We start from the raw sequence: 14635 nt of genomic DNA, 5'->3' as shown, positions 1-14635 counted from the left end.
ATCTGATTTCAATATAGTGTTTCCCCTGCTACAACACAACAGAATAATCCTTTCCAGTCTTAGTTCTTTGCTTTTAGCATTGCAGTTACAAGTTACTGTGGACTGAAGTCAGTACAGTGCATAGTGTTGAATGGTTAATGTTTATGGTGAAGTCAATCACATTGTAATCGGTGATTTTCCTTACTTTTATATTAGTTGTCTCATCAAAATGTCGAAGCAAGAGGATAAAAAATACACCCAAAAGTTTAGAAAAGAGTGGATTAGCAACAAACAATTGAAAGACTGGCTTCTTGAGATCCCCGCCGATCATTCTAGTGCGCGACGTTGATTTTGGCAGTGCAATTTAAATTCGCATCTGTCGGATTTATTGAATCATTCAAAAAGCAAATATCATGTAAAACTTGCAGCACCCATTTCTTCACAGGGGCAGTTGAAACTAGATGCACATGTAGTTAGGCAGTCAATGCAGTTTCTGTTGCAGAAGCTGCATTATGTTTATTTGTGGCTAACTATTCCGCAATAAGATCTGTAGATCACCCCTGCAGCCTTTCAAAAACGGTGCGTTTGCATAGAAGCAAGTGTAGTGATGTGTGTGTGTGTGTGTGTGTGTGTGTGCGTGTTTTGAACCGGGGACCTAGAAACGACGGAGAGGCTTCGTCTCATTGTAGTCCTCAGTGGTTCACAAGCCGCAACAGGCCACAGCAGTCCACCCCCCCTCATTGCCACCCCACACCAAACCCAGGGTTATTGTGCGGTTCGGCCCCCAGTGGATCCACCCCCTCCCCTCCTCCGCCCTGAGGACATCGCAAACCAGACAAATGTAACCGCAATGTTAGTGTGTTAGAGTAATTATGTTGTACGCGTACGTGGAGACAGTGTTTGCGCAGCAATCGCCGACATAGTGTAACGGAGGCAGAATAAGGGGAACTAGCTCGCATTCACCAAGGCAGATGGAAAACCGCCTTAAAAACCATTCACACGCTGGCCGGCACACCGGAGCTCGACACTAATCTGCTGGGCAGATTCGTGCCGGAGACTGGCACGTCTTCCCACTTGGGAAGCAGTGCGTTATACCGCGCAGCTAGCTGAGCAGGCTGTAGTGGTGTGAATAAAAACATTCTTTACCCACATTTCAAGGCCAGTCTGAAAAAGGTCATAGGAGACGGATATTTCAGTGTACTTTCGGATGAATATACAGACATTAGTGCCAGTAAATTGTTAGTGCATGTGTGATATACTTTTTTGAGGCCCAAGGTCGCATTGTTTCCACTTTCTTGGGAATGGTAGAGTAGGAGGAAGGCAACGCAGCGGCAGTAACCAATGGTTTGAAATCTTTGCTTAGTGAGTATGGCTTGAAAATACATTTAATGCGCGATTTGGGTACTGACAATGCAGCAGTTATGGTAGGCGTCAATAATGGTGTGTATCAGAATTTGGAAAAAGAGGTCCCTCATTTTGTCTTAATTCCTCGTGTCTGCCATTCTGTGCAGCTGGCGGTATCTTCTGCCTCAGCTGAAACTTTGCCCCAGAATTTGCCATTTTTGTTGTCAGAAACGTATTCTTGGTTTTCCAAGTCTTCATCTCATCAAATTGCTTATAGAAAGTTATTCAGTGGAATAAATGACGGAGCTAATCCATTGAAATAGTTCAGAAGTGCAATACAAGTTGAATGTTTATTTTAGAGCCTGTTCCTCGTGCTTTGCCTCAGTGGCTCGAACTAAAAACCCACTTTGAGATATCTTGAGAAGTGCTATTCTGCCCAAGTCCTCTGTAACATGTACAGTGATGATGCCAACAAAATTTATCTTACTTTTCCGAAACCTTATTTGGAAGAATGTCAGCTGGTAAATCAGGAGTTTCAGTCAAATTCTGCAGACCAATCACGGCTCCTAAACGATGTTGTTTACTAATCAGTACCAACTGTTGTACCAGGGTATAAAGGCAATCTTTTAAGAGCAGATGTTTGCAAATATAAGTCACCAAGAATATACACTCCTGGAAATTGAAATAAGAACACCGTGAATTCATTGTCCCAGGAAGGGGAAACTTTATTGACACATTCCTGGGGTCAGATACATCACATGATCACACTGACAGAACCACAGGCACATAGACACAGGCAACAGAGCATGCACAATGTCGGCACTAGTACAGTGTATATCCACCTTTCGCAGCAATGCAGGCTCTATTCTCCCATGGAGACGATCGTAGAGATGCTGGATGTAGTCCTGTGGAACGGCTTGCCATGCCATTTCCACCTGGCGCCTCAGTTGGACCAGCGTTCGTGCTGGACGTGCAGACCGCGTGAGACGACGCTTCATCCAGTCCCAAACATGCTCAATGGGGGACAGATCCGGAGATCTTGCTGGCCAGGGTAGTTGACTTACACCTTCTAGAGCACATTGGGTGGCACGGGATACATGCGGACGTGCATTGTCCTGTTGGAACAGCAAGTTCCCTTGCCGGTCTAGGAATGGTAGAACGATGGGTTCGATGACGGTTTGGATGTACCGTGCACTATTCAGTGTCCCCTCGACGATCACCAGTGGTGTACGGCCAGTGTAGGAGATCACTCCCCACACCATGATGCCGGGTGTTGGCCCTGTGTGCCTCGGTCGTATGCAGTCCTGATTGTGGCGCTCACCTGCACGGCGCCAAACACGCATACGACCATCATTGGCACCAAGGCAGAAGCGACTCTCATCGCTGAAGACGACACGTCTCCATTCGTCCCTCCATTCACGCCTGTCGCGACACCACTGGAGGCGGGCTGCACGATGTTGGGGCGTGAGCGGAAGACGGCCTAACGGTGTGCGGGACCGTAGCCCAGCTTCATGGAGACGGTTGCGAATGGTCCTCGCCGATACCCCAGCAGCAACAGTGTCCGTAATTTGCTGGGAAGTGGCAGTGCGGTCCCCTACGGCACTGCGTAGGATCCTACGGTCTTGGCGTGCATCCGTGTGTCGCTGCGGTCCGGTCCCAGGTCGACGGGCACGTGCACCTTCCACCGACCACTGGCGACAACATCGATGTACTGTGGAGACCTCACGCCCCACGTGTTGAGCAATTCGGCGGTACGTCCACCCGGCCTCCCGCATGCCCACTATACGCCCTCGCTCAAAGTCCGTCAACTGCACATATGGTTCACGTCCACGCTGTCGCGGCATGCTACCAGTGTTAAAGACTGCGATGGAGCTCCGTATGCCACGGCAAACTGGCTGTCACTGACGGCGGAGGTGCACAAATGCTGCGCAGCTAGCGCCATTCGACGGCCAACACCGCGGTTCCTGGTGTGTCCGCTGTGCCGTGCGTGTGATCATTGCTTGTACAGCCCTCTCGCAGTGTCCGGAGCAAGTATGATGGGTCTGACACACCAGTGTCAATGTGTTCTTTTTTCCATTTCCAGGAGTGTACTTAGGTCACGAAGTTGAAGTCTTACTGTAGGATACGAACACATGCAATAAAATTTCATCTAAGGTCGAGAATGCCATAAGGAAAAGATTTGAATATTTTCTTGTTTCTCTTGCTTCTGAGCTGCAACGTCACTTGTCCCAAAATGTAAAAGTGTTGTAAAAAGTGTCCTTAATTGCTCTGAGAGAATGCTTGACAGTGATCAAAGAACCAATAGTATCGCTGGCTAAGGAAAGGGTTTGTCAGACAGTACAGTAACAAAAATTTATTTTCAGTGGTTCAAGCTCACTACTGTCCAATAGAAACAAATCAACAATACTGCGGCGTTCTAGAATGAAATTACATCATACAGAGGTGCCAGCAGCTTCCGAAAATTCTCAGATCTGGCTATTATGCTTTTGGTTTTACCACGGTCCGATGCAGATGTGAAAAGGGCTTTTATCCAACTAAATTTGATAAAAAAAGGTCTCTCCGGAACAGACTAACTACTATTATGTTGAACACCATAATTACAGCTGGCCGCGGTGGCCGTGCGGTTCTGGCGCTGCAGTCCGGAACCGCGGGACTGCTACGGTCGCAGGTTTGAATCCTGCCTCGGTCATGGGTGTGTGTGATGTCCTTAGGTTAGTTAGGTTTAAGTAGTTCTAAGTTCTAGGGGACTTATGACCTAAGATGTTGAGTCCCATAGTGCTCAGAGCCATTTGAACCATAATTACAATAAGAGCTGGTCTTAATCGTGTTGGTAAATGCTGTCACGATTACGAGCTGCCGGAGAATGTTCTCCAAGAAATCGTCACTGTGACAGCATATGCCCCAGGGATGTCTTCACTCAGTCCCAGGGCTTCAACAGAGAACCTGCTGCAGGATGAGGAGGAAAATGAAATACTGTGGCTTGATATACATTAATGTGGTGAGTGGAATCTGAGCTTGATAAACTTCCTTTTAGTAGTAGTAGTAGTAATGATAATATACCATTATGATGACAAAAAAATAATTCTTTGTAAGTTATCAGTGCATTGAAATTTCGTTTTTAGGAGGGTAAATTACAATAATAAGCATTTAACGGATTTTAGTGGAATTTTAACTTCAGTTTAACGGAATAAATTTTCAGTGTTGGCAACGTTGGTCCCCAACTGTTGTTTTTGCTGGAATTGTAATCTTCCTTATCACGGCAATCCTACTTTATTATCTTCAGCTTTCCGTAGACCCTCGGCACTCGATGTAACACTTTGCACTCCTTGTTTTATTGAATTATGTAACTGGCGCATCCAATGGGATCCAAACACCTCCTAATAGAGTTTGACATAAATATCAGTGTTGATGCAATGCAAAAAAGGTTACGCAAATAGTATATGGAAAATCAAGGAAATCAACTAGGACTCATATAAAGGCGAGGTTCCGCGGGCACTCTTAAACATGAGACGTGACTCACGGATGAAGATGCACATCAAGTTTCAATCAATGATATGAATACTGTGACGGATGGCACCATACCTAAGAAAAGACGAGTTCCGTCATGAAGCACCATTCCCATCCTTAGTGGAATCATGAATACCCCAAGAAGTTGCTAAGAGCAGACTTGCTTTAGAAAACCTATCTTCAAAATCCCACGTTGACTAACTTCTTGACTGTTCGAAAAGTGATTGCGCTAAAAAGGACAATTGGAAAAAATATGGTCTTCTCTCAATAATGAGAAGGTGCCGTGACAGACAGTGTGAATTGGCCTTAAATCGTTGAACACCTATTAAGTGGTGGGTACGAAAACAATCAACAAACTGCCCCTAGAATCGGTAGAAGCTGCATTCGACTTATTTAAGCGCAGACTACACAGTTCATTATCCATTAATCCCATTTACTTAGTTAAGGCCAATTCACACTAGCCATCACTGGCTGTCCCCTCACGTGATATCATAGCCCTGTTGAGGTTTCTCAGGAAGAAAGTTTTGCCATCTGACATCATCCATCCATTGTTGATCACATGACCCCCCAAGCTTGTTCCGTTTTCTTCTTGATACAAGGCCATGCAAAATGACTGTGTGGCGTCGATCCATGGATCGATAGGCCAGAACATCATATGTGTATTATGTCTTCGAGTTGATCTTTGTTTTGTATACTTCCAGGACCTCAGTTCCGGTCTAGTCTTCGACCTGTATGTTGGTCATGTAATAAAAGTATTGATGATTAGAAGAGAGAACCGTAGTCATTACCTTACCACCTTGATATCGCCTTCAGTGGTGACCCCAAAGTTCGAATAATCCATCGAACCGAATACAAAGTGACCACCGCGCTGGCTTCTGTGTTCCGCATGGACCTTTGTTCACTAGACAATGGCCTTCTACAACACGCCACTGCCACCCGGTTTTCATCAGCAACAGCAACTAAATTCAAGCACGCCAGCTGTAGTCGGTGCCCGACGTGAATTTCCACAGTCCTATAGCCTCGAGAACCCAGGGACCTCATCAGGTGCAGTGGTTTTGAACATGACGCCAGTGATCTCTGACTCCGGCTTTGTTAGCCCCTAAGTGCTTCAGTTTTCACCGCACAGCAGTACAAGAAACCACTACACACTGATACCAAACCTTAATGCAAGTACTGTAAATAGTGGGGAGCATAGTTTTCATAATGTGCCACAACAGGACGCCTTTTTGAATGTGCAAGCTTCACGTATGTATCACTCCGCACCGGTTGCACACTACGTGAATGACATTTGCCAGCCTGTTACTCTGAGTGTTCTTCAGTGCAGTAATTTGAGTGCGTCAGGTTCCACCAAGCTCATCAGTGACTAAGTGATGGACAATTTCGCTGCAGATGTGGAGGACCAATTGCATAATAACCTGTCGAGCAACCGCCGTGACCACTTTGACCTTTCGCCGCAACAACCGGTCCCGCTTCGCTCCGCTCTGGGATTCCTGCTAACGAATTTCGCTTACCCTCAAGCTAATATGAACACAGCCGGCACGTCTGCTTCCTCTCTACCGCCCTCACGACACAGAGCACAGAGTTAACTTTGACTCACCTACTCCTGCGTCCGCAAGTGGCTGCCCGCACTCTTCGACCGCCAGTTCATAGAATCTACCGAAACTTCTGGCATTCAAACCTGCCCACCCGGAATACTGATTCAACGTGGTTGAGCGAACTTTCAGTGTCTGTGCACTCGATGACAACGCCCGTTTCACATGCCTCATGAACCACCTCCACGACTGTGTCGACTTAATTTATGACCTGGTTAAGTCACCTCCTCCGAATGAGAAGAACGCTACAGCTAAACAAGCAATACTGGAACGTGTCTCCAAGACTAGAAGAGAAAACGTTCGACAGCTCATCTATGAAGAACGCCTCGGCGACAGATCTCCATCCCAGCTGGGGCAATGCCTTCGATTTCTCGTCGGTGAATGCGACATGCCAGATGCCACGCTCACCAAGATTTGGACGGAAGAGCTGCCTCTGTCTGTCCAAACGGCCATTTCCGCCTACGAAGATAGACCAAATAGCGAATGCTTACACGCCGTCGAACAAGCTTAGTCCGCTCTACTAGGTAACGCTGTGCCCATCAGTCCGGCAGCTACACCAGTTTCCAACCACAATCAGGGCCCCAGCGTGGACGCCCCACTAAACTACAGGCACCTTCACATCCGCACAACAACAGCACATCTGACTCCGTGGAAGATTCTGGGCCGCCACCATCTGACCACTCACAGGAGCAGACGTCCACCAATAAATACTGTTTCTTCCATGCAAGATTCGGGGAACAAGCACGCAATTGTAAACCGCCGTGCTCCTACCCAAACTTCAACCGCAGGTAGGCAGCAGTGCCACCTCCTGCGACATAAGCAACAGGCGCCATTCCACGGTCCATTCTGTGTCCAACACTAATGCTTTGAATGGACGAGTCTACGTCCGCAACTTGAACTCTCATCGACACAGGTGCAGATGTTTCCCTACTTCCATCTCGTCTTGCTACCTAAAAGATCCGACTACACAAAACTGTCCTACTTGCTGTAAGCTCATCTAGTTTGTCGTGCATAGGTTCTACTTCATACGCAGTGTCCCTCTCGCCTGAGTACAACCTGAAGTGGTTCTTCCTGGTGGCTGACATCGACAATCCCATTTTGGGCATCGACTTTCTACGGCGCCACAAACTGTGGCCTGACCCATAAAGAATACAGTGTTCTACCACGCTATGCAGGAACACATCCCGTATGCTTCATCGAGTGTCAATAGTACTGCTAAACAGGTCCACCTGGCTAGGAAATGTAATGACCCCTCCTCCGAGCTCTTGTCATGGACCAATAAGTGGCTCACGGAACGTGTCGAGTTTACATGCCTGCGCTTGGAACAACTTGAGCTACGCCGTCGCCTCAGTGACTTAAGTAACGAGTTACCTTCGGTATGGCAGCAGGTTGCAGCCAATGACGCCTCAGCAACACACAGTGTTCTCAGGCCCGAGAGCATTTGTGACCATGTGCCACATAAACTGCACAGTGCCCGTGCTCCTGCCATCTTTAACTGTGTTAATTCGAGCGCACATTCATCCCCCTCCTCGCTTGGGCAGCTAACTTCCCAGGCACAGGTTAATGTTTTTGATTTACCGCCATCAGCTGTTCATTTGCGCCTGCTACCACCACCAAGCTCGACAGCGGCGCCTTCGGTTACTAATAAACAGTGTACCAACCTTGTTTCGCGTAGCTCACTTGTTTGTCACTCCCAGCCACCCAACAGTTGGCACTTATGCAAACTTTCGCCGTCCGCACCACAACCCAGCCTAGTGGCTGCCGCGCACACCATACCACAGACAGTCGCCTTGTGTACTGCATCGCGCGTTTCCGTGGTTACAGATGGCACCATCCACAAACTTCGATTGCAAGACGGACTGCCTATCTCTTGTCGACCACGCCGTCTCAAGCCATAAATCACGAAAGTGGCTCATGAACAAATAGACGCTCTTTTAACAGCCGGCATCATCGAACCATCTGCTGGATGCTGGGACTTGCCTATCCACTTCGTCACAAAAAGAGACGGCACCTGGCGTATGGTTGGCGACTATACTAAGTTGAACTCTCGTACTATCATAGACAAATACCCGGTTCCTAGCGTCGTGGATTTTAACCATGCTCTTGCAGGCGCCAAATATTTCTCGGTAGCGGGCTGTAGGAGGGCCTGTCATCAAATTCCGATGGCACCAGAGGATATTGAAAAGACAGCTGTTACAACACCTTTCAGCCTTTTCCAGTACCGGTTCATGCCCTTTGGCCTCCGCAATGCTGCACAAACTTGGCAGAGATTCATAAGCGAGGTGTTGTTTCATCTGGATTTTTGTTTCGTTTACTTGGACGACATTCTTATTTTAAGTCCTACTTTGCAAAAGAACAAGGAACATTTGAAGATTGTTAAAGACACTCTTACCACTGTCGGTATTGAACTGAATAATAAGAAGCTCCAGTTGCACCAGACTTTGGTAAGATTCTTAGGTTACATTGTGTCAGCTAAGGGTCTCACTCCTCCTGAGGATAAAATCAAACCTGTTTTGGATTTGCCACGCCCTCACTCGTTTAAGGAGCTGCGCAGGTTCATCAGAACAGTTAACTATTATAGGAAGCACTTGCCTGCTGCAGCCAAGGTTCAGGCTCCCCTAAAAAATGCCCTTGCTGGCAAAAATACGACCGGTATCTGCCCAGTCCCCTCGACCCCTACCATGAAACAAGCTTTTGACAAACTGAAGCACCTACTAGCAAACGCAGTGACTGTTGCCCACCCGCATCCGGGCGCTACATTTTGTATTACCGCAGATGGCAGTGATACCGCAGTAGGTGCTGTCCTCAGCCAAACTGTCGCAGATACTACCTCTCCTTTGCAGTTCTTTTCTAACAAGCTCAACGGCACTCAAAAAAAGTACTCGGCCTTTGATAGGGAGCTCTTGGCAGTTTACGAGGCTGTGAAACACTTCCGCGCCGAGGTTGAGGTTAGGGACTTCTACATTTTAACCGACCATAAACCTTTGGTTGCTGCTGTAAAGAACCCCACAACTGACCCTCCACCTAGACGCTTCTGTCATTTAGACTTTATATTGCAATTTACCTCTGACATTCAATACATCAAGGGTGCAGATAATATGGTCGCAGATTTCTTGTCTCGTTTCGGCACTCTCAAAACTCTGATAGATCTCTCTAACTTGCCTCAGGTGCAGTCTGCTGACACGGACACTATGGAGCTTATTTCCAATCACAGCTCGTCACTCGAACCTGTGCGATCCACCTTTCCCAGTGTCATAGGCGACGTTTGGTGTGACGAATCAACTGGTAAGCTGCGTCCCTTCATACCCAAACCTCTACAGAGGCAACTGTTCGACAAATTGCATAACCTAGCTTATCCAGGTGTGAAAGCCTCTACCAGACTTATTTCAGAACGCTTCATCTGGTGCGACATGCATTGCGACTGCCGCCCATGCCTGCATTCCGTGCCAACAAAATAAAGTTTCGCGGAACACATCGCCCCCAATAGGCAGCTTCACCGCTCTTCCCAGTTGCTTCCGGCACTTTCACATCTACTTGGTGGGCCCCCTCACTCTCTCCAAGGGTTACAGATACGTGCTATCTATTATAGACAGAACCTCTCGTTGGGTGGAAGCTGCCCCGCTACCGAATATAACATCCGAATCAATGGCACAATCCTTCATAGACACCTGGATTACACACTTTGGCTGCTCTGTTTACTTGACGACCGACCAAGGCCGTCATTTTGAGTCTGCCTTGTTTTCTGAACTATGTAGGCTGTGTGGCATCAAGAAAATTCATTGAACAGCATACCACCCCCAAAGCTATGGACTCATGGATTGTTGGCATAGGACGCTTAAGACGGCCCTACGTTGCCATGGCCTCCTTTGATGGAAGCCCTGCCATTCGTCTTACTCAGTTTGCGGACCACTCTCAAGGAAGACCTTAAAGGCTCAGTGGCCGAGTTCATCTATGGCCAGTCCCTTAGACTGCCAGGTGAACTTATTGCTCCTACTCCAGTCGCCAAACCGTCCAAACTGCTGTCCTTGGTAGAATGGGTGAGGTTACACTGTAACAAGCTTAAACCCCTGCCCCCTTACAGCCACACTCCGCCACACGCATATGTTCCCAAGGTGCTCAACACTTGCGAATTTGTGTTCCTTCGTGACGACACTGTAAAAGCCCCATTACAGCCCCCCTACACAAGTCCGTACAGAGTTGTCAAACGAACCAGTAACACAGTGGACATCGTAATTAAGAGCTCAGTAACTACTGTCTCCCTCAATAGGGTTAAACCTGCTCACATCGAGTTTTCCCCTACCTCACCCACCGTTGAAGATACCACGCTCTCTGGCCACCTTCGGCCTTCTTCCTCTGCTCACGATTCGAGTAAACTCTCGCCTACACCAACCCCGTCAACGAGCCCACACTCATTCCAGGGTTTTCTGCCTCCCGGCTCCCATAGTAGAGGCCCCAGCTCCCAGGGCTCTAATATAACAGTTCCATTTTTGTTCAACAGCACACCGTGCTGCTCTTTTAACCGGTGCAGCCCGCATGTTCCTGCCACGCCCACTCAGACCTCACCGTCTGACACTCACCCCTCTACTCGCAGCACACCGCCCTCACCGTGCTACGGTTTCCCCACCCCACCGGCTCAACATACCACTCCATTAGCAGGCGCCACTTACGACCTCTCTACCCACATTCATCCTAATGACATTTGTGGTTTATCTGTCATCGTTAGTGGTGATACCACATTAGTGCTGCTTGTGTGTGATGATTCGTGTGACTCGTTAGGTGGGGTGTCACAACGTGTAGTGAAGCGTTCCAAAATCTCTCAAAGTGCTACGTGTGGCAACCTATGTGCTTACATTAGGCCAAGTGGAAATGTGATCATTAGGTTCCCTGCTGACGACACCCTTCCACACCAGCGCTCCTGCACCAGCCGACGACTACGACCACCGACGTCGCTTCAAGACTTCAGCATTAGCATTCCAGGATTTGCTCCACGCTCTCCTCCCACATGGCCCATGCCGTTAGCTGCGGAGGAACTCACTGTAACCCACTTAAACTCTCGCCAACCCCCCCTCCCCCCCACCTTCGGGTACGTACTCCATACTGCAGGAGGGTCCTATGTGGTGTCGATCCACGAATTGATAGGCCAGAACATCATAAGTGTATTATGTCTTCGAGTTGATCTTCGTTTTGTATACTTCCGGGACCTCAGTTCTGGCCTAGTCTTTGACCTGTATGTTTGTCATGTAATAAAAGTATTGATGATTAGAAGAGACAACCATGATCATTACCTTACCACCTTGATATCTCCTTCAACTGTACTGTTTCATCGTAGTCTTCATGGTTAATATCAGTTGTTTTTTGTTCATTATTTTCTATAGATTGTTTTGTTTTGTTTTTCTTTTGTTAAAACTTATGATAAATGATGAAAGATTAATTGAAGCAGTGAGCCAGCAGTCTGAATTGTACGAGATGAGGGTACTAAATTACTTGCCATCTACTACATTTATAAAGTGTATTTTTATACATTCTGATACAGTATTTATTACCTTACAATGAAATTCATTGCAATACGGCTCCAACATGGAGTGAAAAAAGTACTGTGGGTAGAATCAGATTGATCAGTAAGTGGAATTTATTTGTATCTTGTCTGGCATTTCTACCATTTCCTAAAAAAAAATAGACAGAAACATTTAAACACTGCAAGTTGTTTGTTTAAGTATATTTTTGTAACAGGTTTATTTATTGTTAAGTAGCTCTCTGGACTGTGTGTGAAACAGTTTAGCAAATGTCAGTGGTCAATATTTATGTGGTTTCACTAGCTAACCCAGTACAAGCCAAAGCCGAAAACAAGACTTGAAGAAAATTTATAATTCTTGAAGGGAAGGGTATTGATGGAGATATGACTATTGCGCAAAAATTTTATGAGCAACTAAGCTTAACCTTAAACAAACCAATTTTTCGTGGGATGTAATGGCATCTTCTGTGTTCCTTTTAGTAATTCTGGGAGCAGTCAGACATAACAAATGAAAAAACTAATGCTTTGACTTCCTAAAATATAAAATGAAGATGCTCTTCTTCAAGCTCTTTGTGTAGTGTATGAAATTCTCCTTCTGTACCATTTAAAGATATTTTTTGGACCCACACTCTTTTTTTGTGTTGGTTTGCATTTCTGTCTTCTTTCTCTAAGATGTGTGCTATAAATCATTTGGGTCCAATAAATGTCATTTTCATACAAATGCGGACTTCAGCATCCACATACATGATCTGCCACATTATGTATGTGCACTTAGTGTGTAAAAACAGTTAATAACCATTTTTTATTTATTTGGCCTTCTGAGTAGCATCTTGGTTTAGCCATCAATAATTGATAGTTACATTGTTCATAGAATTGAATAAAAGAATAGGGAAACGCATATTTACAAGTAGAGAAAGCTCATATCATCACAGCTGTGTCAACTATATTTGTGCAACAACTAGATTAAAAGGTACCTAGTTAAAATTGTGTTCAGTTACCATTCACACCATTCCCGAAATATCTTCAGAAACAAGACAGAAAAAGTGAATATGTACACCACTAAAACCTACAGATTGTGGCCCATGCTCTTAAGGAACGTAACAATCACTTTATAATGGCGAATGTCATTGGTAAATAAAAGAAAAAGCTGATTGAGGAAGATGGTATGCCATACTCAGCAGAAACTTCAACTGTTCGCAGTCAAATTTGGGACACACAAACAAGCTGTAATTGACATCAGCTTCTGATTCAGAATCACACTCACCTGCAGGAAAAGCATAAAAATTAATCTGATGTAGATGCTGAGGAAAACAGGTGTGATTGAAGCAAAGTTGTATGGTAGTAGAAATTGTGGATCAGTCCAAATGTGTCCTCATGAACCATGGCTGTGAAGAAATCCAAGGCTGGAGGACTGTGTAATAACCACCTTTTGTTTGCTGGAAAATTTTCCACATCTCTTGCCTTTGTTGGTTTTTGTGACCCTTGATGTCACTAAGTAGTCTGTGATAAAGTAATTTCAGATCCAGGAGAGTGCTTAAAGATGTTGCTTCCTTGGTTAATGCATCAACTTCCTCATTATATAGGATAGCTTCATGGGAAGGCACCCACAGGAAATGGATTGTCTGCCCCATGTGTGTGCTGCGGATATATATTCTGAAACCACATCCTAGATATAGTGGTTAGTTGTTTTGTGAAATCTCTGGTGTTTAATATTTGATGGACGCTTTGAGAGTCAGACACAACTAATATCTTGGGGAAGGAAGTGGGAGAGACAAACTCAAGAACTTCCAGAAGTGACACTGTCTCCACTGTAAATACAGAAGTATTTGGAGGTTGTTTGAAGGTTTTCCAGAACTGAATCTGAGGGCAGAGAAATGCACCTCCAATATACTCTTGCTGTGGAATTTTGGATCCATCGGTATATAAACAGAGGAAACCAGGCCACTGAGCTGCAACAAGATGACTGAATCCACTATTGACATTAGCACTTTCCAAACAGTTTACATTAAGATAATGGATTGGAAAATCTCAGCTGAATCTACGAAGATTGCAGTCACAAAGAGGCAAATGCGATGAACATCATATAAAATGCATGAAAGATGACAAAGTGTCAAAGCTGGTACAAATGGCTGGAGCTGTATTCCTTCTGTAGGAAGCAGTCCATAGTCAGTAAATGCAGTCTCTACTTTGGTAGACAGGACCGTCCATAAAGGCCATGCCTAGGACCGTCCATAAAGGCCATGCCTCGAATGTAGAATTTATCTAAATGCAATCTCTACTTTGGTTGACAGAACTATCCATAAAGGCCATGCCTTGAATGTACAATTTATCTGATAACATTTGGTGTCTAATGCTCAAGGCCATCTCCTCTGCTTCCACTAAAAGAGTGTTGGTGGATATCAATCACATAGCTCCAAGTCAGGTATGAATGGCTCTGTATTGAAGAGTACCTAGTTAGGTGAGATCAATCTTTGACAGCCGTAGTCTAGCAGGTGTGAAAATTACCAAATTATAACTTTAATAAGTCATGGTTGCAAAATACCAGTGCGAATACTTTACAGAAGAAGGGAAAAACTGGTAGAAGCTGACCTTGGGGAAGATCAGTTTGGATTCTGGAGAAATGTAGGAACACACGAGACAATACTGACCATACGACTTCTCATAGAAGATGGATTAAGGAAAGATAAACTTACATTTATAG

Source organism: Schistocerca piceifrons, chromosome 9 (assembly GCF_021461385.2).
Source record: "Schistocerca piceifrons isolate TAMUIC-IGC-003096 chromosome 9, iqSchPice1.1, whole genome shotgun sequence".
Taxonomy (NCBI): domain Eukaryota; kingdom Metazoa; phylum Arthropoda; class Insecta; order Orthoptera; family Acrididae; genus Schistocerca; species Schistocerca piceifrons.
Note: the sequence above shows the minus strand (reverse complement) of the source record.